Below are 27,853 nucleotides of genomic sequence, written 5' to 3'. Positions count from 1 at the left end.
AATTATTAAAAACTTAGCCCAATAACATGCATCCAATTTCAATGTATATAGATCCATCAGTCCACCCTAAGGACGAAAAACATGCATGCATGAAAATACCTACAGCAACAACAATCCTGAACCACAGTTTCAAGAATTTTACAGTCCAAAACTGAATAATAATAATGAGAAAATGAACTAATAATAAGATAAAAATAAAAATAAAGTAATATGAAGAAATTGTGTCTGAAATCCATCGTACATTCGCATGCCAATTTTTATCCTAAGTTCGTTCATTACCTAAGAAGTTAAGGTAATGGGGTGAGCTTAACAAGCTCAGTGTGAGACTAAACAAACAAGCATAAATCAGTCATACGAAAAATTTCACATGGAATCCAATAACATGGTTAAACATCAATAGTAGCAATTTTAGTGAACATGATCATGAAAAAAATGCACATGTGAGATTCTACCCATATCATCCGCTACACATCACGTGTTCTCCAGAACCCATCTGCCAAACTCCAATGAATGCGAGCATAGCTCAATGTGGTAAAACCAAAAATAATCAATAATGCAGTAAAACCATTGAATAATAAATATTGTGATATAATTACCAATCCCCTTAGTACTCCAAATGCAGTGCACTAAATACAAATAAATATAGACTTAACATGCTACCAGTACTCCACGGAACTCCATCATCCACAAAATATCTCATCCCAATTCATATACAATATGTTATGCAAACTCATACATAGTCATACTTCAATACTTTTCACATATAATTGACATATCTAACACGTCCTCAATAATCAAATACTTTCAGTAAATGGAAACAATGTTCCAACTTTCAAATTACCATTATGATGGTTTCTATCAATATCATTCAATTTCACATACTTTTCAAATTTCATTGTGCATGAATAACAACCTTTTCAATATACATCATAGGAAATATCTCATGTAATTATATCATGAATAAACTTAATATTTCAACAAAAAAAGCTATTCAAACAACCAACCTCATACCATATAACACAATCATGCATCACAATCCAATCAGCAACTTTGCTAACACATCAGTCTTTTAGGGCTCGAAAGGTACATCGTTTGGCCACTTACAAAATTAATTATTTGGCTATTAAGTCAATCTAATCAGCAAGCTAATTCATCAAATATAACATGATAGTTATCAATTTTGAACAAGCTTATGAGTTTAAGACCCATACCTTATCTTTCACTTTTTTACAACACTCTAGCGAATCTTGCAGTTTCTTTAATAAGTCTTAAAACGAGCCTAAACTAGAAATAATTATAAATTCAATTAATTAACCTATAAAATAGCCCCTAAACCCCCACTTAAGGGTTCAAACCAATCATTAAAATTTCAACTATTTTACTATTCCAAACTAATTAGAATTCTTGCACTACTTTGATGCTAATTGAACACGTGAATGTTTTTCAGCTTGACGGTTGATTTGGGGCATTTGGGTTAGCACCTAATACATTCACATACTAAAAAATAAGTAGCCAATATTGATTAAATTTTCAAATTTAATCAATCCTTAACCTTTTCCCAATAACTATGCCAGAACAACAAACTAGTTAACAATTAATTGCAGTTACACTTCCCGGTTTGTGAGATCCGAATAGCCAATTAATCAAGAATGTTTTCCATAATTGAAATGTGATTAAAGGATGATTAGGAGGGTTCAAGAACTCAATTTAATGCTGGAAAAATATGGGCAAGAACCAAGAAACAAGATAGCCCCCTTCATGCACCTAGGCGCACGCACCACCACCTGTGATGACCAAAATTGGGGCCGGTTTTAAAAAAAAAATTTAAAGATCCATTAAAAAGATGGAAAAATAACTTTAAAATCATTAAAATTTTCCCAAAATAAAGACCTAGAAATTTAGGTTTTTAATTGGTAAGATTAATCAAGAAATTGAAGAAAGATGACATCTTACCCAAGCTAGTTGAGAGAAATGACAATGACACTTTCTTGGCAATGTTTGGGATCGATATTGGAGTAACAGATTTTAGATTTGGGGTTGATTAGTTGGGGAAAAATTAAAAAAATATAGAAAAAGATATGGTGCACAATCTTGATGCAAAAAGAACAAAAAAGAAATGGTAAAAAGGGAGGTGTAGGCGATGACAACAATGGAGGAAATGAAAAAAAAAATTAAAATTAAAGAGAGGGAGAGGAGGAGAGGAACGGATAGAGAAATGAGGAGGAGGATTAAAGGCTTATTATTTGTGAAAAATTAATACTTATACCTTTGTTTACTAGGCTTGGATGACACATACATTAAAACAAGTGGTTTGGTTAAAAAATTAAAATATTTACATGGGAAGGGAATTGAACTTGGGGCTCCAAGTTAAATTCCGTGCCTTCACATTTAACCACTGACCACTTAACTAATTCCTTATTTTTGATATAATCCCACATTCTAATTAAGCTAAAATTTGGGATGTTATAGCTCTACCCCTTTAAACAAATTTCGTCCTAAAAAATTACTTGATTCGAAGATATGAGGATACTGAAGCCGAATCAAATCCTCTGGCTCCCAAGTAGCTTCTTTGATGCCATGATTTTTCCACAGCACTTTAACTAACAGAATTTTCTTTCGCCTTAGCAATTTGATTTCACAATTGAATATTCGAATCGGCTCCTCCTCAAACGTCAAATCTTGTCTAACCTCAATCTTCTCAACCGGTACAACACGCGAGGGATTTAATCGATATTGCATCAGCATTGATACGTGAAACATATCATGAATATGATCTAACTCAGGTGGCAACTCGAGTTAGTAGGCCACGGGCCAACCCTTTTAAGCACTCGATATATAACAATGAATCTAAGGCTTAATTTGCCCTTTTGACCAAATCTTAAGACTTTCTTCCATGGAGTGATTTTAAGGAAAACCAAATCCTTCACATTAGACTCAATGTCCTTGCGCTTCTAATTCGCATACGACTTCTTTCTATCAAAAGCGGCCGTCAATATTTCTTGAATTAATTGAGGTTTATCCTTGATTACAGTAACCAATTTTGGACCAATCAACTTCCTTTCACCCACTTCAGTCCAACATAAAAGTGAGCAACACTTACGATTCATAAGGTGCCATTTGGATACTTGATCGAAAATTGTTATTATAGGCAAATTTTCGTATTGGTAAATGCACCTCCCATTTTCCTTGGAAGTCAATTACACAAATCCTCAACATATCTTCCAATATATGAATGACCCTTTCCAACTAACATCGGATTGTGGATAGAAAGCTATACTGAAATCCAACCAAGTACCTAAGGCCTTGTGCAACTTCTTCTAGAATCGAGACGTGAATTTAGGATCTCAATCTAAAATAACTGACATTGGAAGACCATGCAATCTCACTATCTCGGAAATATAAAACTTAGCTAACCACTAGAGAGAATAATCGGTGTGAAGAGGAACAAAATGGGCTGACTTAGTCAATCTATCCACCATAACCCATATTGAATTAGTAGGTGTCAAGGGCAACCTATTAACAAAGTCCATTGTCACACTCTCCCATTTCCATTGTGAAATTTGAATCGGTTGAAGCAACCCTGGTGGAAATTGGTGCTCAGCTTTAACTTGTTAACAAGTGGATATGAATTCTTCTACTCCGCGTTTAAGACCCCACCACTAATACCTTTCCCTCAAGTCACGATACATTTTATTACTATCAGGATACATAACATAAGGGCTGCTTTGTGCTTCCTGCAGTATGGAATGTCTCAAATTCTGATCATTAGGCACAAAATACCTCCCTCTAAAGCATAAAGTTCCTTTTGAATTAACCCCAAAGTCCTCAATTGATCCATCCTTAACCTGTTTAAATCGAGGTGTTAGAGTTTCATCCAAACTTTGCTTATCATTAGTTTCCTGAAACAAGCAGGCTTTACTTGCAATTCAGCCAATAAACCCCCACCATCATATAGACTCAAACGAGTGCACATAGCCCTCATATCAAACATTACCTTTCTACTTAAGGCATCGACCACAACATTGGCCTTTTCAGGGTGATACTCGATCATACAATCATAATCTTTTAACAACTCAATCCATCTATGTTGTCTCAAATTAAGTTCGTTCTGGGTAAGGAGATATTCGAGACTGTTATGATCAATGTAAATAATACACTTCTCACCATACAGGTAATGTCTCTAAATTTTGAGAGCAAACACAATAGATGCTAACTCAAAATCATGAGTTCCCTTAAATTTATTTTCCGCTGCGTTTTCCAAACTTGTTTTTCCAACACTATGATGGCATCAAAAACTGCTCGGTACGTGACATGGAAACCTTCACCTTTTTGCATAGGGCTGTCATGAGATGAGGGAAATACATCCTCCGTTTCTACTCAATGATACATATCAGCATCGACTAATAGATCCAATAGCCCACACAAACCTATTTATTTTGCAAAATAAAGTCAAGCAGAACCATTATAAAGGAGATGACGTGAGATGCGTTTGTGTCAGGGAGATGTGAGTGCAAATAAACTGCATCCACATCTTAGCCACTGAGAACATAATGACTTGATTATATTTAACAGGTATGTTGGTATTGGCTCCTTGTGTCAAATATCGTAAAATTGCATCCATATTGATTCCCTATACAATTAAATCAAAAGAATCTATAAAATCAGAGGCATAATATATTGCATCATAAAAGAACAAATTTCTCGGGATGTTACCAAGACTTGTTTACCCTGAACAATTACATAGTGCAAATTGTCACTCGAGAGTTTACGAATTTCCCGATCCTTTAACCATCCATTATATAACTAAAAAGGTACATTTACCATTTTAGACCTTGAATTAATTACTTTATAAGTCTTTAAGTCTGTAGTCTGGTTATATTTCTAGAGTTGTGAACTTTTACAATGTAACGCCCTAAATTTTTGGGCCTAAAAGTTAAGAGATTTGAGCATAGGGGCAGTGAGGAGGCTACACATAAGTGATTAGTTGTGCACTTTAGGGACAAGAATGGGTCTGTTAGTCTCGTGGTTAAGTGGAGTGTTAGTTAAGTTCAAGGTTTTGGGTTCGAGTTGCTGTGTGCACATTTTGGGAGTCTTTTTATTCTGTTTTATTTTTAATTAGTGATAATAATTAATTTATTTTATTATATTTTATTTTTATTATTTTTTCTTTTCTTTTCCATGGTAGTTCTCTCTGCTTCTTTTTTTTTTCTTTTTGTTCTTTTTCCTTGGACTTTCAATTTGTACATTCTCTTTGCTTTTGAATCGATTTACGTACGGATTTTGAATTGTCACACCTCTGCCATCTTCGTCGTCGTTCAATTAGGTATGGGATTCAAACTTTAACTACACTATTTTATTTTGCAAAGTTTATGTGCGGTTTTTCTTGAATATGTGATAATCCAAAGGTTTTCGAGTTTTGATCATTGGAAGTGAGGAAAATACGTCATGTTGCAATGTTTTCTTGATGTGGTTAAGATTGGGGACGGTTTGGGTGGCTAAAATGGTGTTTTTAGGGCTAATTTGGGGTGGTTTCGTGACCTCTTCGGTAGCCACACGGGCGTGTGCCGTGGCACACGACTGTGTGGATTTGGGAACTAGGGTTTTCAAGCCAAATTGGGTGCCACACAGCCTGGCCACACTACTATGTGGTCGATTTGGGAATATTGTCAGAATTCACACGGCCGTGTTCCTTGGACACACGGGCGTGTGGGTTTGGGAATTAGAGTTTCAGAGATTGGCCGATTTAGGCATTTAGGGATCCCACACTAGTTGGCACACGGGCGTGGGCAGTGTCTGCCCTGTACCTTATTTTACTAAAATTAGACAATGAGTTACATGGCATATTCCCATGGCCGTCTCTCTGCTTCACACGGGTATGTGCCTCTGTCACACGGCCGTGTGCTACCCTTCACACTGGTGTTTGGACCGCCACATAGCCTAGATTGCTCCATACGGCTGGAGCACAAGGGCATGTGGCCCTATTTCGCCAAACTTTGGTTTTAGGTCAAATCTAAGTGTAATCGCAACTCTACGTGCTCCAACCCTCAACTCAGCTTTATTGAGGGTAGTTATGACTCTGATCTGGGATTGATGTGTGCATTATGTGTGTTTGGTTGTGTGCTAAGCTTTGACACTAAACTTAAGTTATGAGTGTGCACATGCGCGATTCTATAACTGATTGATTGGATATGAATGCCTGCTTCTGACTAATTACCTGAGAATGGTATTCTGATTATGTACATCTAACTGCATACATACATACATATACATAAACTATTTTGGGAGGGATTTTGAAGAAAAGGAAGATTGATTGAACTGAACTGGCAGCTGATCTGTTGGTTATTAGCCCTTAATAGCCAGAGAGCCATGGGCGGTCCCAATGTGGACTACCGCACTGCACCGTACAGTATATACGTCAGCATCATTGCGTATCATTGATTGAACTGGCAGTTTTACTATAATCTATTAGTATAGCGGATTACCGCATTGCACTGTATCGTATGTACGTTAGCTATGATACATACCATTATCTGAACTAGCAATTTAACTACAATTTACCGGTACAGTGGTTTACAGCATTGCACTGTACTGCACATCGTCAGCTTCATTGCGTATTGTTATTAAACTAAACTGGCAGTTACACTGCATAACTGTACTGCAGTTTACCGCATGGCATTGTACAGCTTACTAATAGCCCCTAATACCCAGAGGCTCGTGGGCAGTCCCAAATCCCTGAGGGTTGAGGACAATCCTGATAGCCGTCGTTACCAGGCAACCTGGGATAACATCAGTTGGAGTGCAGGGTTGGATGGGCCTTTCGAGGTCCTGTATGGAGTGATTGGTTAGATGAGCTTAAAAGATCTATCAAGGAGTGTTGGGGATGAAGAGGTGTGTTGGCTGGATGGGTGGGTTTTTCTCGTAACTCATTTGCATTCATATGCATCATATTGATTGTTTGACGGAAATGTCTGATTGACTGTTTGACTGAAAAGAACTTTTGTGGTTCTACATGCTTTGTATAATCCGATGGCATCTGACTGACTGAATATAACTAGTGACTGTTGTGAACTGTGATTACTTGTTTGAGACTTTTTTCTCAGGGTTACCATCTGATTCTGTAAGTGTGTTCCGCTTTTGAACTGCTTCTGGTTTTCTGTATCTGATTCTGTAGTTAGATAGTTTTGATCTCACACTGAGCCCAAGGAGCTCACCCTCTTTTCTATTTCCCCTTTCAGGTACAGTTCTGGATTCTGTTGATAAGCTCAGTACGCGGAGGTCTCGGACAGCTTCGACAAATTGGAATATAAATTTGTGTTTTCTAGTTTTAATCTTATATTTGGTTTTCGAATTGTAAACTTTTATAATACTGTGGTACAAATTCTATTTTGGATTTACATACGTGCAATTATTCTAGTTATTTTCAAACTATACTATAATTCTATTTGAGTTTTAAATTTCACTGCAAGGGTTCGGTTTTTACTTAATAAGGTTTAAATGTTATCAACTTATAAAGGGATTGTTTTTGTTTTTTTGAAAATTTCTCACGATCACTTCGGTTATCAATGTAGCATCTTGGATTCGGTCTAGACTTCTAGGCCGGGTTTGGGGTGTTACATACAATTTAGCCCATTTACCATAATTAACTATCAATTTGATAAAATTAAAGGATCAAACCTTAATATATTTTTATACTGACCTCATAAATATTAAAGGCCCAATTAGTACGGACTTTCGAGTGATACTTCCTTATGGCGTATTTAGCCAACTCGAGTCTCAAAAATAGCATAAAGTTAATAAAAACAATTTATTGATTTATTAATAGTAAAACTAAAAATCAACAAAAAACATATAAAAAAACATACATTTCTCAAGAATAAGTTCTTCAACTATAGTGGAGAACGTAATTTAATGTATCAAATTACGGTAAATCATAAAGCCATTTCTATTTTTTTTTAAAAGCTACGTTCTACATGTTTTATAAAGAAATTATACTTCTAAAAATAGTTTGTAAAATATAGTATTGTTTTTTAATAAAATAATAATAAAAATACAAATCAATTTGAAAAAAAATTAAAAAATAAAGAAAGATGCTTTTTAAATTTTCATATGTGGGAATTAATTTGTTTTGTATAAAATTGTTTTCTTATGATTTTTAGAAGTAATTTTTTTCTCGGTTTTTTTGTAAGAGTCGTGTGAATTTATTATTTATGCTTCAATTTGTCAATGATTATTTATTGAAAGGTTGATTAGATTCATTACTTGAATTTCTTGGGGTTTATATGTCAAAGTGTTTAATTAGACACTTATCCATCGATTTTCGATCTATTTCTGCATTTTAATCTATCATTTCTTTATCTATTTATTGTTTTGAATATTTATCTTTTGTTCTTAAATTTGTTCTTTTAGTTATTTTTTTGTTTATTTTTTTATTTTTCTAAATCTATTTGGTTTTTTTTCTTTTTAGGTAAGATTCAAAACTTTTTTTCTTTTGTCAAGTAATTTGAATACAATCTTAATCTAATTTCCTATCAATTAGTTTAAAACCATTACCTCATTATTTATTTTATGTTATTTTTAAACACACCTTTATATTATAAATAATAATTTTCAGACGCATACAATTTCTAATTTCTATAAATACACCACACCCGTTTACATTCAATTATCTATAAATATACTCTGCTTACGTTTAACATAAATAAATGTGTATGTTACATTTAATTTAAATAAATGGCATTCTTATAAAATTTTGTTTTGATTGTTTGTATTAATTTAATATTTTTTTATATATTTAAATAAATTTATATTTAAATAGTTAAATTTTTAGCACTATTTATTTTTTTTAAAAAATTATCTATATTGTATTTTTAGGGTTAAATTAATCAAATATGTATTAAAAAACATATGTTGAAAGCAATTTCTGTTGCTTTTTAAAAGCGAAGTTGCATATTTTTTATAAAAAATTATAATTTTAAAAATAAATTTTTTAATATTGTATTTTATTTTAATAAAAATGCAAATAAACTTTTTAAATAAACTATATTTGAAAAAGAAACAGATTTTTAAAAGAAAAATAAAGGAAGAAGCTCTTTTAAAATTTTTTAAAGATTTTTGGATCTAATTTAGGTTTTTTTTTGTTATAAATAGATGATTTTTCTTAAAAAACTATAAATATAAATATAAAAACATTAATTATAAAAGAATATTAAATAATTTCATATAAAAACGTAATTTATAAAAGCAGAACCAATCTATCTGCTTTCTTGTTGTTTGTATAAAACCATGAACTAAAACCATTCCCATTTCTCCTTTCAGAAAATTGAAAGTCACATCCAAGAACCATTTTGTTGCTTTCTTCTCCCTTTAGCAATGGGTGTTTCTTGGATTCCAATGGCCGTCAGATATGGATTGAATACTCGAAATCGTTTCTTCTTATGCCGCAATTGCAGAAACCACCTCCTCACCTTGGACAACGTCATCATTACTGTAATAACTCTCTCTCTTTCACTCTTATGAATATATAAAGATTTTTCTTTTACTACTGGAACTGCAGTTCTTGGTTTTGTTATTCATGGGATTGCTTGTTCTTGATTTTTTTGTTTTACAAGCCAAGAATGATTGGGAGGAAGCACATTACTTAAAAGATTTTTTATCTTGAACACCTTATAAAGATTCAAAATGTTCGTGTGAGGTTTATTTACAGAATCATTGTATGAGCAGAGGCTACTTTGTTCCAATCCTTTGTTTTTTCTTCTTCCTACAGATACAACTAAAGAGATAGATACAACTATACGTACATTATATAAATATATATTATCTTTATAAGTTGTCATCTTACTTTGAAACAAACTTTTCAGGTAGCAGGGAGGGTGAATAGATTTCTCTGCCACAATGCGTAAGATACTTGTCTCATTACATTCCATCGTGTAATAAAGTAGAATAAACACCATCCGATTATGCTGTTCTTTAATAAGATTAACTTATTTATTTATCTTGTTGTTTTCAGTTTACGCTTGATGGTGATAGGCGTCTCCATCGATTAATGCAAAGAAGTTATGTACTTCATGTATATTGGCTTTGAAACGCTGAATCATATTCCGAAATTAGAATGAGAATGGGGCGGTTGCATGCAGGGACCGGTTACTGTATTGGGATGGAACCAGGTGATTGATGCACCACTCCTCGGAGAAAGGCGACTGAATTATCCAACTCTAGGTTCACTAAGGATGCAAACTTTTCTACGGGTCTGGTTTTGTTTTTCATTTGAGGATGCATGGTTGGTTTTGTACTTTATTTGGTTCCTTGAATACTCATCAAAATATTATACTGTTATTATAATTGTTGTCGACTTAGGTGGTTTTCAGGGATTTTACTTTAAAAAACAATCTTTAAAAACATTGTTTTTTAGTATATAAATTGCATGCAGGTTTTTTTTTTTTTTCATAGTGGCATTATTCAACTTAGCCCTCTTTATACATATTTACTAAACAAAATAGACCAGAAAAAAATGAACAATTTATATACTAAACAAATGTAAAACAATGTTTTTAAAGTACATTAAAGATGTTCACTTGAATCAGTTTCCCTCCACAAAATGTTGGCTTTGGCAGCAAAATTAATGGAAACTACCCAAGCTGACAACAATTATAATACCATTTAATATTTTGATGAGTATTCAACCAACCAAAGAAAGTACAAAACCAACAATGAGTCCTGAAATGAAAAACAAAACTAGATGCAGTAGAAAAGTATGCATCCTTAGTGAACTTAAGGATTGGCTCGACTATTAGTTAAAGCAGTTAGTTAGGAGGAATTCAGTTAAGTTGTTGTCAATGTAAACCGTTTACTTTCTGTTAATGCATCAGCTGGAAGTTAGTTAGGATCAAGTTGTTAGACTAAGTTCTTGGTTGATACGTTATCCAAACTCTTGTGTAAATAACTGAGCTCGGTCCTATTAGGATTATTAGAGTTCAAATCAATAAAAGAAGTAGATCCTGTTTTCTTTAGATGAGTTTTCTTTGTAGTAGATTTAAACATGATATCAGTACCAACTCTTTTTTGGCTAAATAGAGAGGTTTTCTTTGTTTCTTGGTGGTGATCATCTTTCTTGGTTCAATATTTTGAAGACCAGCCTTGATGGTTCCAGAAGTAGATTCTGGTCATGGTGGACATTCTTCCTCGAATGCAAGTGATCGACTTCACACTCCTAATTCAGATTCAGTGGCAAGTTCATGTCGATTGGTAAAAGAACTCAAAAATTTCCCAAAAGCGTATGAGTCAAATTGTAATATAGTATTTGTATGATGGGGTACCGAAAATACACCGAGGATCGTACCCAAGGAAGATTGAATTAAATATAAAATTATTTCTACATGCAATAGGTCTAAACATTAATCACCAAAAATCATATTACAATAAATCAAAATATTGAAATTATTACTACGAAAAAAATAAAATAACTAAAAGAAAATAAATCAACGAAGAAAATCTCAATTAATAGGCATCCGTTCAGGGGTTGTAAATAACTTCAGAACTCTAGTTTATTTTAGCGAATTAGTTATTAACTAACTAGTATTACCTTTTCGGCTCTACTAATTAATTAATTGACCAGTGCTCATGACTTTACTTTCTTGATCGGGATAAACTACCTTTTACTTGGCAAACTTATCTATTGACCTCGTTTAACTTAAATTACTTCCAAGGGACGTCAATCCTATTGAGTTTAAATACACATAAATTTATATCAACTAATTCTATTAGGAAAATCTCGTTCTTTCATTAATCACTTCCACATCTACTCGTTAATCTCCCTAAAAGATCTAGCCACTTGTCGCTCAATAACTATCTTTTTCACAATTGAATTAATCATGCAGAACACAAATTAAAGTAAAAGAGAAAGAGATAGAAAATTGTCTGTTTGATGAACTGAATGTACTTAGATCTGCCAAATCCTTTAATAGTAATCGAGATCTCATCGTTTGCAAACATGAAGTGAAAAAAATTACTAAAATAATTAATAACGAAGACTTGGACTTAAATAGAATCCAAGTCAAAGAACAAGAAATAAAATTGCTTTTAAAAAGAAAATAAAACTAAAGTAAAATCCTAATCTACTAACTAAAACCTTAAAAACGGCTTGGCAAAAGCTCCCCAACTTTAACCTATGCTTAACTATTTATAGGAAATATTAGCATCCCAATTAGGTCAAGTTAATGCGACAATAGGGATTTTAATTAGAAAGAGATTTCAATTAATCAACCTATAGTTAGTTGCCCTTACTTTCGAAAGAGATATTAGCATAATTTATGGATTTCTACGGATCAAGGCATCAAATGAAAAAATCGTTTAAATTAGATTAATAATAATAGAAGAAGTCTAGGTGGATTCCTTCCTGGGTATTGTCTCTCTATTTGGTTATCTTTCGATTATTTCCTGATTTTTTCTCTGTTACGTTCTTAGTTAAATTAGTTAAATAATTTTAGATTAAAGCTCATCACTCCAAATTTTTTGCTAAATAATAAGAAAACGGTAATTATTAATACTTTTGGTCCTCGTGGATACGATACCTCTACTCACCGTAGCTATACTATTGTTCGATAGGTTCGCTTGCCTTAGTCGTATTTTTTGTTAGTACAAAAAACAAACATCAAGCTTAAGCCTCAGAGCGTCTTTAAGAACACTGTGTTATCTAAATGAGTCACAGACTTCTAGAGAAAAGTACTATATGTAGTTTTGGATCTTCAGTAGGTAGTCCACCGAACTATCCTACTATTTGCAACATTTGGAACATTACTAGTTTCAGTTCAAACTGCTGAGCCTATATTGTTGGTCTAACTATCCCTGCATTCAAATCATCCAACATGGGAACAATATGCTTTCGAATTGCTATTTCTCGGTCATCTATCATATGTCCAATGGGAAGATTAGCATCTCGACCATTTGGATTTTCGTTAAGATCATGACCATTTGGATTGACATTGGACCAAGATCATTCCTATTTCTAGCCATATTTATTAGTTCTTTTCGCCTTCTTTGCAAAGTTTTGTCAATCTGTGGATCAAAAAGATATTTTGTGTTAGCAGGAATGCCTATTCTCATGCACCGACGGGAAACCTATAAAAATTAAATCAAACTAAACTAAATAAAACTAATAAGTATATAACCAAACCAAATTTCATCAAATTTCCAATCCCTATCAACGACGCCAAAAACCTGTCGCGTGTAAAATGATATGCAATTTGTGCAAGTATAAACATCGGTTCAACTAATAAAGTGATGAGTGAGTATTGTTCCCATGAGGATCGAATTGAGGCACAAAGTTGGTCAAGTTATTTTAATAAAGTCGGGTTAATGATATAGCAAAACGATTGAATGAAATGTTATGGTAAAACTACGGTAAATAATATACAATGATGAGTAATATATGGAATTAGTAAATAACTGGAAATGTTATGGTAAAGGTGATAGTAGGAATGTAATGGAAAATATGAGAGTGATATGCAAATATTTTATAAATAAATAACTACTAAATATGTTGTGGCAAAATACTTCGGCAAAGAGTAAAGATATAGTGTCTACGATATTTATGCAGTAGATTGGGATTATTCAGAATCAACATTCACTATTGATAATACCATGGAAAAATATTGATTAACTTACTTTGTAGAAGAGTCTTAAGTGGTCTGTTTCTTTTGGGGTAAAACCTCAAGTTACTGTCCCTGCTCATACAAGGTCTTACTACAGCAGCCTGTGTAATTCTTTCAGTATGACGCAAGCATCATTCAAATGCTTGCTCATGCCATCAATATTAGTTAAATTAGCCTAACCTTTTCCTTATTAAATTAACTTAACAAGAATAATATGCCATCGACTATTCCTAAGGATTGCACTTAAACAATTCAATGGGCAGTAATATACTCAGATTTATACTATGAAAATTAAAAATAATTAAGTGTCATCAAAATAATCCCAAGCCGATAAGATTTAACTCATTAGTTGGGAAATAAAATTCCAAACCATCACCATCATTTACAACCAAATCAATTCACAAGAGAACACGATGGAAATAATGGAAGAACATCGGGAAAATAGCTTCTCTGGTCCAAAATTCAGTAGCACAGTGCCCTGTGTTAGCCGAGAGGATGACTTCCTTTTTCAATCGAACTCTCTTACTCTTGCCTTAAGATCTCCCCGTCTTATTGTTCTCTGTCCTCTTGAGGTCTCATTCATTGGCCTTTTATAAGCAAGTGTATTGGGGTTTAGCCAATAGCCTAAGATTATCTTTTCTCTTTTTAAATTCTATTTTGGTTTAAAAATCCCTTCCTTTTGGGTAGGTGGTTACCAGATCATTATCTCATGATCTTTTTCCTCTTTTTAAATTCCTTTTCTCTAAGATAAGACCACCAACTCAAGATTTATCTCCTCCTTCTTTTAGGCAAATTGCTTTAGTACAAGTAGAGCTGGCTAAAACTGGTACGCGTTGACTGTTGAGACAGTCATCTTTCAAGAATCGCGAATTGCCACGGCATACAAGTCGGCAAACTATTCACCCTTTTGCCCTGAAAAACCTTTACTCCTTTATTTCTTATTCCACATCCTACACTTGTAAGTCCACCAATCACAACCCTTCCACAAGCAATTAAAAGTAACCAATAACATTTAAACAGAGTCCAAGCTCCTAATGTAATGGTTAAGGAAAAATACTAATGAAATGTCCTAAGGTGCAACTAAATGTACTTAAGTACATGTAATTAACTAGGTCTAAAGGCATGAAACATATCTCTTTTCAAGAGTTATCAACAATACACCCCCAAACCTAAATGATGGATTGTTCTCAATGCATGTAAAGATATGTAACAGGAAACAAAAATATACACATGTACAGAAAATGTAATGGAAAAAGAAATAAAATGCATGAGGTAGTTACTTCATTCGGCCCTGCAAGCGGATTTACGGGCACTAACTTTATACAACAACTTCCTCTTCATGGGGGTCATTTTGTTCCCCTCCTTATTAGTTTCCATGATTTCATTAATAAGAAGATCGATGTCACAGTTTTGTGCAGTCGTGGAAGCTAGTGGGGTGGGTGGTACAGGGTCCTTACCTTTCGTGGTGGTAGGAGTGGCAGTGGCCGTTTCATCTTTCTCTTCTTTTTCATGATTCTTAAGATTTAATAATGTTGTCTTTTCAGGCTCTTCAGCAATAGTTTCCCCTTTAGCAGCAGGGGTTCCCAAATTTGCAGATTCGGCTCTGGCAGCAGGAGTTTGAGCTAGCTCATCTATAGCTTTAGGAATTAAGAGCAAAGAGGTGAAGATGTAACACCCCTAACCCGTATCCGTCACCGAAATAGGGTTGCGGAGCATTACCGGACTTATTTCATAAATAATCCATACAATTCACATACAATTTCCATTTCCAAATATAAATCATTCATAATCAATCACATTGTCCCTAATACAAGCCTACGAGGCCCAAATCATGCATTAGAAGTGGTTCGGGAGTAAACTAATAACTCAGGAAATTTTTGGAATACTTAGAAAATTTTACAAAATACAGGGGACACATGCCCATGTGGCCCAACCGTGTGTCTCACACGGCCAAAGACACGCCTGTGTGGACATTCGAAATGGGATCACATGGCCGTGTCCCAGCTCATGCCGACCCTGTGTAACTCTCTGACTTGGGTCACACGGCCAACCACATGCCCGTATGTCTAGCCCGTGTGCCCTTCAAAATGGCCTCACATGCCCGTGTGTTGGGTTGTGTGGAGCATACTAACTTGATTTTTAATTAAACACCAGGGGACACAAGGCCGTGTCACCTGACCGTATGTCACACACGGCTGAGACACACGCCCGTGTAGACAAAAATAGGCTATTACCAAGCCGTCTTTCCCACCCAAATTGTAATCACCTACACTAAACTAAAAGGCATATAACATGGCATAAATAGGCATTCAAACCCATCTCAATCAAGCCTAATTCATGCTATTTCCATACCAAAAAATATATGACTCATTAAATCATATTTTACCAATTCAAAACAAACCAAATCCACATTCTCAAATCATCAAGATGGTCACTTCCAATTATGCATCACTTTACCTAAAACCACAAGCATAAAGTTCTCAAATTCAATCATTTGATACTCCAAATACAAATTCACAACAAGCATATAAATGACAATTATACACAACATATCAAAAGGCCTTTTTCACATATATACATCACCAAACATGACAAAATAAACCACTTTATATGGCCATACACATAACAAACATTTATCATTTACAACCTAACTCAAATGGCTAAGTCCATTACAAAACTGTATACCAAAATGACCATAACTCCTATACATGCCATATAATCAAATACATAAGTTCAAAAGTACCAAAGTGATAGCTTGATAATGTGATAAGATCTCTGATGACTCCCAAACTTTGAACAAGCATTGATAATCACTATAAAACACGAAAAAATAAACAGAGTAAGCTATAAAGCATAGTAAGTTCATATAGTAATAAACTCAACTTACCATACATACATGATAAACCATAATATATACATATTTTTAACCCATGCTTGGCATATTTATGAATGATTTTTTCCTTGGTTTTAGTGAATTTGATGCTCCTAATCCTTTAATGTCATATTTTATACTCAGGAGAGCTTAGAATAGCAACAAGAACAAGAAACGGGCCAAAAACGGACCAAATGGGCATAAATCAGTGTTTCTCACGGCCTAGGCACTCCCACACGGGTAAACCACATACCTGTGTGAGGCACACAGGTAGTGCACATGCCCGTGTGTCATGGTCATGTCGACTAGAAACAAACTTAGAATTACACACGGTTTGAGCATTTGCACACGGGCATGGCACACGGCCGTGGCCCTATCGAGCCCAAGTCTAGTTCTACTCGAAAAATGCCACTTTTGAGGGTTTGGAAGCATTCTAAAGCCTATATAAACACCCTAGAAGAGGATTAAAGGGACATGTAGAGTAGAAGGCAGAAAATACCAAAGGAAAGCCATCGAAATCACCTCGGAGGCAGGATCTACATCAAGACTGAAGACTTCCACTCAATCTCCTAGAAGTTCTTTAGGGTTCTTTATGTTTTGTTGTTTTCCAAACTTTGAGATGTTTTCCATTATTATTATGAGCTAAACTCCCTAAATACCTAAGGAAGATGAAACCTAAGACTGATCTTATTATTATTTGAGTTTTATGATAAATACTTATTCTTAGTCTTAATTGTGAGTTCTAAATTCTTATTTTAATATTCCAGGGTATTAATTCAGGTTTTGATGTGCTTATTCAGTGGAGCAAAAGTCCATGTTTAAGAGTAGATCATTCATAATTAAGTAGAGTTGCATGCAATCCTAAAAATAGGACGACATAAATCTGCCGGATTAGAGTCAAATCTAATAAGAGAATTCATAGATCGAGTTAATGCGACAATAGAGGTTTTAATTAGAAAGAGATTTCAATTAATCAACCTATAGTCAGTTGTTTTTAGTCTCGAAAGGGATATTAACATAAATCAGGGATTTCTACGAATTAAGTCAAGTGAATAAATCTTCTAATTCAAAAGTAAAAAAGTAAAGTCTAGGTGGATTCTTCCTTGGGTAGTGTCTTTTCCATCGATTTTCTAAAAAGTATTTTCCAACCTTAATCTCTGTCGTAATCTTAGTTAATTAGATAATTAGTTTTAGATAAAACCTTCTCTTAATTTTTAGGCTAAATAATAAAAAGATAATAATTACTAGTACTTTTAGTCCTCATGGATACAATATTTTCGGTCTCACCATAACTATACTACTGTTCGATAGGTGCGCTTGCCTTAAGTCAAATTTTTAGTTAGTTTAGCGATCATCAAGTTTTTAGCACCGTTGTCGGGGACTAAAATATTAGGAATGCTTAATTTTTATTACTTTAGCCATTTTTTTATTTCAATTTAATTTTATTTTTAATTTTGCTTAAATTACTAAATTTTCTTTTATTTACTTCTAGCATATTTTTATAGTTTATGACTAAAAGAAACTAATCAGGACCTCTACTTTTTGATAGTGAGATCGAAAGCATAGCTCGCAGAAATCGAAGAGAAATAAGGCGAAGCCTACGATACATAGAGGAAGGGTAAGAGGACGATATTCAAACCACAACCAAAGAGATGGCTGATAATCAAAATAATCTGTTACCTTCTATGGTTGCTGCAAACCCAGTAAATCAGGATCCTGCTCCTTGTACTATGTATGATTATGCTAAACCTACTTTAACAGGAACTAAATCGAGTATAGTTAGGCTTGCTGTTGTTGCAAATAATTTTGAATTGAAACCTAACACAATTTAAATGATACAACAGTTTGTTCAGTTTGATGGTTTGAAGGACGAGGATCCAAACACTCATTTAGAAAATTTTCTGGAATTCTGCAACACTTTTAGGATCAATGGCATTTCTGACGATGCCATTCGCCTTCGGTTGTTCCCATTCTTATTGAGGAACAAAGTTAAACAGTGGTTAAACTCGTTACCACGAGGGTCAATCACTACTTGGGAACAAATGACCGAAAAATTTTTACTTAAACTTTTTCCACCAGCTAAAATGGCTAAATTAAGGAATGTTATCTCTTCTTTTGTGCAGATGGATTTAGAAACTCTTTATGATGCATGGGAGAGATACAATGACCTATTGAGAAGGTGCCCTCACCATGGGTTACCTCTATGGTTGTAGGTTCAGACTTTTTACAATGGTGTGAAACCCTCAACAAGGAAACTTATCGACGTAGCCGTCGGTGGAACGTTAAACAATAAAACACCTAAAGAGGCTTACAAATTTATTAAAGAGATGTCACTGAATAACTATCAGTGGCAAGTCATGAGAACAAAGCCGACGAAAGCTGCTGGTGTTTTCAACCTCGACTCGGTTACGATGTTATCTAACCAGGTAGAACTTTTAAATAAAAAGATTAACGGTTTGTATGGGTCTACTCAGGTACATCCAGTGATGAGGTGTGATCAAGTGGAGGAGGAGTACACAACACAGATTATCCATCCTTCAACCCTAGCACCGAGGAGGAACAAGTCCACTATATGGGTAATAATAATTCTAGACCTCAAAATAATCCGTATAGTAACACTTACAATGCAGGTTGGAGGAAGCATCCCAATTTCTCTTGGGGTAGTCCAGGAAATCAAAGACCACAACATCCTCCAGGTTTTCAATAACCACCTTACCAGCAGGAAAAGAAGCCGAACTTGAGGAGATGCTAACAAAATTTATCGCAGTATCCGAAACATGTTTTCAAAACACCGAGACAGCTCTTAAAAATCAGCAAGAATCAAATAGGCCAGAACTGAGGCAAGGATCTGTGGTAAATAAAGGTAAAGATGAGGTGGACCACAGTAAGCAAAAACCGGTAGGTAGAGAATATAAACCTCGTGTGCCATACCCCTGTGTGACAAGGAAAGACCACTCAGACAAACAATTTGGTAAATTCCTTAAATTATTAAAGAAATTATATATTAACTTACCATTTATTGAAACTCTCTCGCAGATGCCAAACGCGATTAAATTTTTAAAAGAGATTTTAGCAAATAAGCAGAAGTTGGATGATGCGTCGCATGTGGAGTTGAACGCAATTTCCTCAGCCATTCTACAGAATAGACTACCCAACAAGTTGAAGGATCCAGGGAGTTTTACGATTCCTTGCTTAATTGGTAGTTTAAATGTTAACAATGCTTTGGCTGATTTAGGGAGTTTTACGATTTCCTAGAGGTATTATTGAAGATGTACTTGTCAAAATTGATAAATTTATATTCCCAATTGATTTTGTTGCTCTAGACATGGAAGAGGATTGTAACGTGCCTTTAATTTTAGGAAGACCCTTTTTAGTAACTGTTAAAACTATCATTGATGTTGGCACAGGTGAATTAATACTTCGTGTAGGTGATGACATAATTAAGCTTCAAACTCATGATTCTGCAAAAATATCTAGTAATCGAGATGATTGTTTAAGTTCTATTCACTTGAATAATGTTGAAACTCAAACTCCTTTGCAGGACTTCCCTAGGAAGAATGTGATGGAGCCTCATTCTAATCCATGTAACAAAAACAGAGTGACTCACAAAGAACGAAGTCTTCAGATCGACGAACTAGACAAATGGAAAAAAAATGTCAAGGAGAAACCAAAAGCACACGATGAATTAAAGCGACACCTCGATAAGTGTGAGGATGAAACAATGAAATTTAAGGTTGAGGATAAAGTATTGTTAGATGAACAAGACCCCTAAATTGCTACTTCAGAGCTTAATACAAATGGAGCGACTCCCTTTACAGTACTGAATATTTTCCCATACAGTATAGTCGAGGTAAATCATTCTCAATTCAGCACCTTTAAGGTAAATATTACTCAACTTAAACTTTATGTGGATAGTAGAATTGATAGTGAGAAAGAGGAGTCTCGACTCTATGATCCGCTGTAATCACAAAAAATTGAGGTAAGTCGAGCTTAGACTTTAAATAAGCGCTTCTCGAGAAGCAACCCGAGCACTAACACCACTAACTAGTTTATTTTAGCTATTTTTACTGTTTTTGTATAGGTACAGTGACCCACACGGCCTGGACACACGGGTGTGTCCTTGGCCGTATGGAAACAGGGCTAAAAATTCCCCAAATATCGAGCCACATGGCCATGAATTCGACCCACACGGTCGTGCGACACGGCCATATGAAGCACACGGCGTGTCCTAGGCCGTGTGAAAATTGGAGCTAAATTTTCAAATTTTAAATAAGTCAGGGACTCACACGGGCAAGACACACGGGCGTGTGAAGCACCACACGAGTGTGGGAGAAGTGAAGGACATGGAACACAACCGTGCGACACGACCATATCACCACACGGCCTAGACACACAAGCGTGTCTCCAGGCCGTGTGACGATCAGGCATTCAACTTTCGCGACAAACATTGGCTAAACTCGAGCCACATGGGCGTGTGACATGGCCATGTGGCCTAACACAGTCTCACACGGCCGTGCCCCTTTAAAACCCCCCAAACCCTAATTTTTATTTTCTTCTTCTTCTTTCCCAAAACCTCCCAACCCTAGCCACCGACTGTCACCAGCATTCCCACCGGTAGCTACCACCGCTTGCTCCAAGATCCAAACCAACCATATCCTCACCCTCAACCCCCTCCTTCCCCTATCCCCCGCGCACACCCTTTCCCCTTCCTTTTTTCTTCCATTTCACCCTCAACTTCCTTTGCGCCGCACGGCCTAGCACCCACGCCCGTGCCCTCCCCGTTTACCACCGTTGACCACCATACACCCCATCAGTTGGCCATTCCACCATTTTTATTCCTTTCTTTATTTTATTTATTTTTATTCTTAAATTTTATTTTTCACTTTATTTCTATTTTGTTTTTTATTTATTTTTGTTTACTTTCTTTCATTTATGTTTATTATTTTGATTTGGAGTTGGTTTTGCTAATTTTTATGTTCATGAATACTAGTTTAGGTTAGTTCTTATTATTTTAACTATATTGCTACTATTATTCCCTTTTATTTCATTCTTAATACTCCATGTTTAGTTCATTATTTTAGTCATATCTTTCTCTTGCTAATGCGTTTAGTATATTGACTTATTACTCATATTCTAATGTTCGTTGCATCGTCCTTTTAGATTCTTTTTCATTTAAGTTTTCACTTTAGAATTTTGCACGTTTTTAATATTCGAATATATGGTTTTGGGAATGGATTACTATAACGGGTTCTTTGGATTCTATGTCAATGCTAAATTTTTTACTCATTGATCCTTTTTTCTAATTTTGTAGGCTTATAATGACAAACACACGAGGCAGGAAAATTATTGTTCCCACTTTGAAAAAGTGGAAGGGTCCTGGCACAACCTCCTCGAGTGCCTCGGCTGAAGCCCGTCACCTGCTACTTCGGTTCTTCTCCAGCCCACAGGACGACTTGTTTCAGCTTCTACGAGTACGACCATTGGGAGTGGGCCGATGTATTGACTGGGTCGCTTTGGAGCAGGTCTAACTTTCTCACCTTGTTTGCTTCCATCTCGATACTACGCCATGGGATTGGTTCTTTTCAATCATCGAGCCCATATATTCAGAGCTGACCTTGGAATTTTGCACTACGTTCCATCTACAGCACGTGATGAATACACATGATGAGGCTGGTACTATCATTTTTAGACTTGGTGGACTAGTCAGGCATATGAGTGTACCCGAGTTTGGAGCTGCTTTAGGCCTCTACACGGAAGAGTTCATGGCTTCAGAGATTTTTCTACAGCTTCACTGTCATATACACTATTCGCCATCTTGCTATTGGACCGACCCTACAGCGAGCACGGTTCCCCATGACGCAAGTCGCTCGAAGACGACTTCTCTTCCTCTAGCATTACGCTACATTCATGCCATTTTGGCTCATACTTTGACTAGGAGGAGAGAGAGCACTGGAGTAGTTAGCACCACCGACACGTACTTCCTGTGGAGCATGGCGACTGGCCATGTATTTAACTTGGCATATTTTATCGGTCTCACCTTTTGCCACTAAGCGGATTGCCATAGGAGGGGCCCCATCTGCCCTAGCCCTTACATAACTTGCCTCGCTCGACATTTTGGCCTCTTCGACACTCCAGAGATGTCATCAACACTCACATTAGTCGGTCAGATGTCTCATCAGGGAATTTCCAGCATGATCCACATGAGGATGATAGAGTGGCACCGTGGAGTCGACCCCCCTCAGTACAGACTCATCCACCCTGCTGACCAGGATGAGCCGAAGGACATTACTGACGATGTCCCTCCCCCTCACGAGGACTCAACCCCACCACCACCACCACCCTGTCACCGACCTCCTGCTGCCACTTTGACAAATTTATCCGAGCGATTCACTCGCTTTGAGTAGCAGTGCTTTGAGTGGTTCGACAGCATCGATGCCACTCTTCGACAGATTTGCCACCACCTCCACATCTCTCCTTCGGCAACATCGACCCACGAGGCATCTGAGGATGAGGACCTTTGAGTTCCTATATTTTACTATTATTTTTATTTTTATTTTATTTTATCTCTTATTTATTTTTGAAGACTTATGTTTTATATTTTAAACTCTCCTTATCTTTATGATTCTTATCGACTTATCCCTTAATTCTCTTCCACAATGGTGTTTATTTTCTTATTAGAAACTCAGAATCATGCCTTTTATTTTCCTTATCTACAATTCTCGCTCCCGCTACTCCAAAGATCTCATCCAAATATTTAAGGCAGTTTCGCTTCTCTCCCTCTCTTTTGATATTATACTTATATTCTTATTATTTATCTTTGTACATTGAGAACAATGTACATCTTAAGTGTGGGGAGGTTATTTATGTGATTATCAGAAATCCCTAAATTTTTATCTTGTTCTTAAATAATTTTCTCATATCATTATTAGAGTAAAATTTTGATTGATTTATGATTTTTATTGATGTGTTTTTAAATTAAATCATAGGTAACTATGCAACGATTGTTTAAACTTTAAGACATTAGAGAATCAAGTATGATAAGTTGAAATTTTTGAGAAGTAAAATTGTTCGGTTGTTTCCCTGAATTGAGGTATTATCTTGAAGTTTTGAATTTATGGGATTGATATCAAATACCCATAATTTTCATGAGATTTTGAGTCTTTTAGAGCATATATCTTTCTTACTTGCTAATTTTATTGGTTATGAGTGTGTCAACTTTGATTTGTTATTCTAGAACTTGCATTGATTATACATGTCGAGACCACACCTTTGATTTGATATACTAAAATGATAAAGGCACCTAGGTTTTAACCCATTTACTCCATAAAAAGCCTACCCTCATAATTAACCCTTAGTGAACCCCTTTGAACTTAACAAACTATATTTTTTAAAAAAAATTTACCCTAAATTTTAATCCCTATATCATACTTTTTTATTCGTTGAGAATTTTTCCTATATTATTGATTCCCTTTTTGTCGAGATTTGATTTGATTAATTGTCTAACTATGTTCATACATACATACATACATACATACATACATACATACATACATACATACATACATACACACACACACACATACATACATACATACATACATACATACATACATACATACATACATACATACATACATACATACATACATACATACATACATACATACATTCATTCATTTATACATACATACATACATACATACATACATACATACATACATACATATTGGTAGTAATTCTTTGTTTTTAAGCTTAAGTATTTAATTCTATATTCTGAGAAGTAGCTCATGTTTATTCAATTGATGTTAGGTATTTTTCCAGTTAGGTAATTTATCAATTTAATCTCGATTCTAACTGTCTTTTTCAGCCTGTATCCATACTTTTAACCCAAAGCCCCGTTACAACCCTTCAAAGACCTTTTGGTTTGTGTATCATCTCATTTATAGTGGTGGAGATTTGATTTTCATGCAAGTATATGGTAATAACTTTTCATGTTTGACTAATGAGTGCTTAATCATTAAACCTTAAACACATTGAGTGATTTGAGTGAACCTCTAGTGTGGATGTCAACCATTGTCAATTTGGAATTAAAGATAATTACTTAGATAAAGGGGGATGCCTATCATTTTATGATTAAAATGCTCAACTTTGACTATTTGAAGCTTTAATGTTCTTTTAGTTAAATTTTCAATGTATGACTACTTGTGGATTATTTCGAAACATTATAAATGAGAATTATAAGTTGAGAAGAATTTATTTTAATTGTGAGTTGAAGATTTTGCTTGAGGACAAGGAAATGCTTAAGTGTGGGGATATTTGATAAACCATAATATATACAAATTTTTACCCTATGCTTGGCATATTTATGAATGATTTTTCCTTGGTTTTAGTGAATTTGATGCTCCTAATCCTTTAATTTCATATTTTATACTTAGGAGAGCTTAGAATAGCAACAAGAGCAAGAAACGGGCCAAAAAGGGACCAAATGAGAATAAATCAATGTTTCACACAGTCTAGGCACTCCCACACGGGTAAACGACGTGCCCGTATGAGGCACACGGGTAGTACACACGCCCGTGTGTCATGGCCGTGTTGACTAAAAACCAACTCAGAATTACACACGGTTTGAGCACTTACACACGGATGTGGCACACAGTCGTGTCCCTGTCGAGCCCAAGTCTAGTTCTACTCGAAAAAGGCCACTTTTGAGTGTTTGGAAGCATTCTAAAGCCTATATAAAACACCCTAGAAGAGGATTAAAGGGACACGGAGAGTAGAAGGCAGAAAATAGCCTTCGGAATCACCTCAGAGGCAGGATCTACATCAAGACTGAAGACATTCACTCAATCTCCTAGGAGTTCTTTGGGTTTCTTTATGTTTTGCTGTTTTCCAAACTTTGAGATGTTTTCCATTATTATTATGAACTAAACTCCCTAAATACCTAAGGGAGATGAAACCTAAGACGAATCTTATTATAATTTGAGTTTTATGAAAAATACTTGTTCTTAGTCTTAATTGTGAGTTCTAAATTCTTGTTTTAATATTCCAGGGTATTAATTTAGGTTTTGATGTGCTTATTCAGTGGAGCAGAAGTCCCTGTTTAAGAGTAGATCATTCATAATTAAGCAGAGTTGCATGCAATCCTAGAAATAGGACTACATAAATTTACCGGATTAGAGTCAAATCTAATAAGGGAATTCATAGATCGAGTTAATGTAACAATAGGGGTTTTAATTAGAAAGAGATTTCAATTAATCAACCTAGAGTCAGTTGTTTTTAGTCTCGAAAAGGATATTAATATAAATCAGGGATTTCTACGAATTAAGTCAAGTGAATAAATCGTCTAATTCAAAAGCAATAAGTAAAGCCTAGGTGGATTCTTCCTTGGGTATTGTCTTCTCCATCGATTTTCTAAGAAGTATTTTCCAACCTTAATCTCTGTCGTAATCTTAGTTAATTAGATAATTAGTTTTAGATAAAACCTTATCTTAATTTTTAGGCTAAATAATAAAAAGATAATAATTGCTAGTACTTTTAGTCCTCATGGATACGATATTTCCGGTCTCACCATAACTATACTACTGTTCGATAGGTGCGCTTGCCTTAAGTAGAATTTTTAGTTAGTTTAGCGATCATCAATACACAATTTAAGCAATTAAACATATCTTAATATAACTCATAATGATCCACAAACCTATCACATATTCATTCACAAGGTTAGATATGAAATTCAGAAGTTTTTTTGGTTCAATGCTTGTACGGTTCATGTACAATCTCTTACCCATCCATATCTTTGATATACCCGTTGAACCAATTGGAATAATATCGGATACTCGGGAATCTCGCACCCTAAGTGCCAATTTATATAGCCGAAGCTATCTCAATCTCATATAATGCTCACTCTCGAGCTATCAATTGGTCTGCTCACACAAGCTGATGGTCATGACGTAGCTACACAGTGCTGTTGACACAAGCTGATGAGAATCTGCAACACATGCCGGATAACTCAGCCACCAGTAGGACATACAGACCAGCACCCAAATCACATAACCCCTAATGACATGTCATTCATATCCAAATCTATTCCTAAGGTTCAACCGGGATTTCACATTGTCGAAGCTTCGTCAAACATATCCGTAAAGTCGTATTCACAATAAATTCAATAATAAAGCATTTAAAACACAATTATGCTAATGCTTATTAACATACGAACTTACCCGATTGCAAAAAAGACGAAATGTTTTGACTAGTCCAATACTTTATTTTTCCTCGATCTAGATCCAAACTTTGTTTTTCTTGATCTATATAATATCAAATTTAACTCATTCAATCATCAATCTATTGAATTTAGCCCAAAAATCACATTATGGAAAAATTACATATTTGCCCCTAATATTTCAACATCTTTACAATTTAGTCCTTATCTCATAAAAATAAAAATTCATGCAATTACATCCTTATCCATGCTAGAAAATTTCTCTTATTATCATAGCAGCCCATATTTTTCATTTATTTCACATTTCTACCACAATTTATACATTTCTCAATTTAATCCCTAATTGACAATTTTACCAAAAATCACTTTACAAATGTTGTTTATCTAATAACAACCATACATTTTCCATCATCAAACATAAAAATACACATACATCCATCAATGGAAAAACCCTAAACCTTTAAAAATTTTGCAAATTAGTCCTTGGGCTAACTAGATTAAGTTACAACGATCACAAAAACATAGAAATCATTAAAAACGGGAAAAAATACATACCAAATTAGCAAGGTGAAGTTGCAAGAATTTGAAAGCTTAAAAATGGCTTCTCAATCCCTAGCATTCGATTGGAGAATATGATAATAGATGATTTTTTTTTATTTTTTTTAACTTTAATTATTAAATACCAAAATTAACCTTTAAAATTTAATAATATTTCAACAAAACCTATCTCATAAATGTCCACTAACACATTAATGGTCTAATTACCACATAAGGACCTCCAATTTAAAGTTCTATAGCTATTAACACCTTTAGCTAATAGAACATAACTTTTACACTTTACGCGATTTAGTCCTTTTTATCAAATTGAACATTCAAATGATAAAATTTCTTAACAAAATCTTCATACATTCATATTATCATGCTGTAGACACTAAAATAATAATAAAATAAATATTTTGACCACAGATTTGTGGTCCCAAAACCACTGTTCTGATTTGACTAAAAACGGGCTGTTACAGAGAAAGGCAAGGAATTTTGTCTCCGGAAATCTAGAAAAACTACTAATTAATCGAAGATAAAAATAGAAATGAAACAAAATTAAATAATTAATGATAACAT

The 27,853-nt window shown here is 34.7% G+C and overlaps 1 long non-coding RNA gene and 1 other non-coding gene across 2 annotated transcripts; one reads left to right on the top strand and one right to left on the bottom strand.

Moving 5' to 3' along the window:
- The first annotated feature begins 9,218 nt into the window (after positions 1-9,218).
- Positions 9,219-11,004, top strand: LOC121224280 (uncharacterized). The gene is made up of 3 exons (XR_005921883.1): positions 9,219-9,486; positions 9,858-9,895; positions 10,007-11,004. It is a non-coding gene; the product is annotated as an uncharacterized lncRNA (long non-coding RNA).
- Positions 11,005-18,608: 7,604 nt separating this feature from the next.
- LOC121225659 (small nucleolar RNA R71) lies at positions 18,609-18,715 on the bottom strand. Its single transcript, XR_005923522.1, has one exon. It is a non-coding gene; the product is annotated as a small nucleolar RNA R71 (small nucleolar RNA).
- Positions 18,716-27,853: the final 9,138 nt, after the last annotated feature.

This window comes from Gossypium hirsutum, chromosome A03, assembly GCF_007990345.1.
Source record: "Gossypium hirsutum isolate 1008001.06 chromosome A03, Gossypium_hirsutum_v2.1, whole genome shotgun sequence".
Lineage (NCBI taxonomy): Eukaryota > Viridiplantae > Streptophyta > Magnoliopsida > Malvales > Malvaceae > Gossypium > Gossypium hirsutum.
The sequence above is the reverse complement of the archived record's forward strand: the minus strand, read 5'-3'. Positions and strand labels throughout refer to the sequence as shown.